At 46.2% G+C, this 2,924-nt stretch overlaps 1 pseudogene; it reads right to left on the reverse strand.

Annotated features, from left to right (window-relative positions):
* Positions 1-423: 423 nt before the first annotated feature.
* On the reverse strand, positions 424-1,770 carry LOC108305067 (annotated as a pseudogene).
* Positions 1,771-2,924: the final 1,154 nt, after the last annotated feature.

Consider the following 2,924-nt stretch of genomic DNA (forward strand, 5'->3'; position numbering starts at 1 on the left):
GTTTACACAACAAGCATTTCTGAAAAGTCTATTGTGTGCCTATGTGAGGCACTGTGTTGGCTTAAGATGACTAAGAGTCTCTGTAATGCAGAAGCTTGGGATCTAACACCAGGAGCAGCTAAGTTTGCATAAATTATTTCAGAGGAAGAACAGAACATGATCCATGCCAATGAAGGTACAAAGTATGAGCAATTCAGGACAGGCCAAGCATTTCAAGCAGGAGTCATTATCAGAAAGTTGCAAGCCCTTTAAATAACTTTTTTGCCTCTGTTTCAGCTGAAAAACTGATACCACTTCACCTCAGGGGGTCATTTCTTTGTTTTTGTTTGCATGTGTCTTTTTTATTTTTTCCTTTTTAAAAAGAGAAGTCTTTATTTCCTTGTTTTGCAAATAAAGCTAGGAGAATTGGTTGCTTTTTGGTGATTAGTCAAAGAGACCAAATTCCATATCCTCTTCTGACTCTTCCTTGGCTTCACCCTTGACTTGGACTGCAGCAGCAGTAGTAGCAGCAGTGTCCACAGGAGCAGCAGCCCCAAATGCAGATGGAGCAGCAAAGATGGCCTTGCCCTTTCCAGCAATTGGGAAGGTGTAATCAGTCTCCACAGACCAAGCCAGCACTCATTTGTATCTGCTGATGATAGAATAACAGGGAACTGACACAACAGCTGGGTAACCAATCTGCAGACGACACTGGCAACACTGCAGACACCCTCCAGGGAGGAAGCATGCAGTTTACTCTGCCATATCAAGCCCTTCAGGGTTGTAGATGCTGCAGTTGTCAAACACCCGCTGGATGATCCGCTCAAAGAAGGGGGAGTTGTTCCACATGTTCACCAATGTGGCCTCACTGGCCTCCACTTTGTCTCCAGTCTTCATCAGCGGCACATCACTCGGGATTTCAGTGGTGCCCCTGGACACCTTAGTTCTGATGCCGAAAACCTGAAAGAAAGAGGCCTTCTTGGGCATCAGACCAGTGTTCCATGTGGGCACAGTGACTTCATATGGGGCAATGGCACCAGCATAAGTGGCAGCATGTCCCTGGTCTCAGTTAGATCCTCCTTGGTGAACACAAAACCTACATTCCCCCAGAAATGAAATGAGGCAATGGTTTCTCCAGAGCTGGGTTGTTTTCCAGATGTCCTTGGATGGCCTCATGCATCATGGTGCTCTTGTCTGCCAGCCTTCCCTTGCAGGGACATTTGGATCTGCTGCATCTGCTCAGAGCCCACATTGTTCACTCCCACAATGAAGCATTTTGGATAATCATCCAAATGTTGGACGACCTTAGGTTGAGGAAGGAGACCCCCTCCTCCCGAGCTTCTAAGGCCATTTCCCCTTTAACTTTCTACATTGCATCTCAAAAGGAGAGGTTAAAAGTCAGCCAGAGGAGGGATCTGTTGGCGCTGGTCAGGTCTAAAGGATTAACCCCCCTACTGCTAACCACAATCCTATCTATAGATCACGGACATGGTATGGAGGAATTTTCCCCGGAAGGCACTGTTCTTGCTTAACTGCTCAGATCCCCACCTAGTCACATCTCCCACACTCTGGACCCTCTCACATGTGCACCTTTCAGACTGTAAGCCTTTAAAAGGGACAAGGTTTTCTTTGTCGTGGAGCTCAGTTGTTGAGGCATCTATACCACTGCAGCTCCTAGCCAAATAAAATGACCACTTCCTTCCCTGTTCGGTGGGTGTTCGAGAGGTTTGTTTGCGGTCCTCCTGCTTCAGAGTAGTTGGACTTCCAGGTCACCCTGTCTTCCCTGGGCATCATAGCAGTGCGTCAAGGATTGCCATGCAGGATTTTAAAGACGATGTCCCTCTCACAAGGACTCCTGGTGAGAGTTGTATGCGCCTTTACAAAAAAAGCATGTAAAAAGTCAAATGCCTATTGTCTGACGGATATAGGTGAACCCACTGTTTTATGCCTTATCCATTTGTGTGATGTACAGAAAATTCTACCCCCAGAGAGGAGCAAGAAGCTCTTCCTGTGGGGTGCAGGGTCTGCTATGACCATGGCATCTCTCCTGGAGGACCCAGAGTTTCAGCATCTCCTCTTCCCTCTGATAAAACCATGATTCTCCACCATCTGGCCTGCTCACCAAGACTGCTTTGTTAGTGGACCTCAGCAGGTAAGGCTTCAGAGCTCAGGCACCAGGTCAGGGTAATACAGAGCTGGGAGGCACTCTCAGGGCATCCCCGATTTAGAATGCTATCCTGTTGTCCCAGGTATAAACCAAAAATAAAATTCTAATGTCCCCCAATCATCTGAATAGACCCCTCATCTCAGCCAAGGGCATTCTAAAGTTAACCTGAAAAACTAGTTCAGGCCATGATGGGAATGTGGAGCTGGACTTGCCTCATTATACCCTCTTCCCTTTTGAATTACTGACAGAACAGACTCTTTAAGTCTAAAGAGAAACATTTGCAATCTATTCTCTCTGAAGCCTGCTACCTGGGGGCTTCATCTACGTGGTAAAACCTTGGTCTCCACAACCCTTTCTATTGATAACTTTTAACCAATTGCCAATCAGAAAATCTTTAAATCTACCAGTGACCTGGAAGCCTCCCACCCTGAGTTGTCCCACCTTTCTAGACCGAACCAATGTCTATCTTTCATGTATTCATTGATGTCTCACATATCCCTAAAATGTATAAAACCTGGCTGTACCCCAACCACCTTGGGCACATGGCAGAACCTCCTGAGACTGTCATGTTTGTAGCCTTCACCTTAGTAAAATAAACTTTCTAAATTGACTAAGACTTGTCTCAGATACTTTTGGTTTACACAGGTGTGCCCTCCCACTTGTCAAACTCAGTCCTAATTTTCATTTTATGAAAAGTAGTCACTGGAAACTTAAGGAAGGCTACCCTGAAGTGGGAGTCAGGAATCTTGGGTCCTGGGCCCAGCTTTGTCACTGACCT

The sequence above is a fragment of the Cebus imitator genome, unplaced genomic scaffold (assembly GCF_001604975.1).
Source record: "Cebus imitator isolate Cc_AM_T3 unplaced genomic scaffold, Cebus_imitator-1.0 Scaffold60, whole genome shotgun sequence".
In the NCBI taxonomy this organism is placed as follows: domain Eukaryota; kingdom Metazoa; phylum Chordata; class Mammalia; order Primates; family Cebidae; genus Cebus; species Cebus imitator.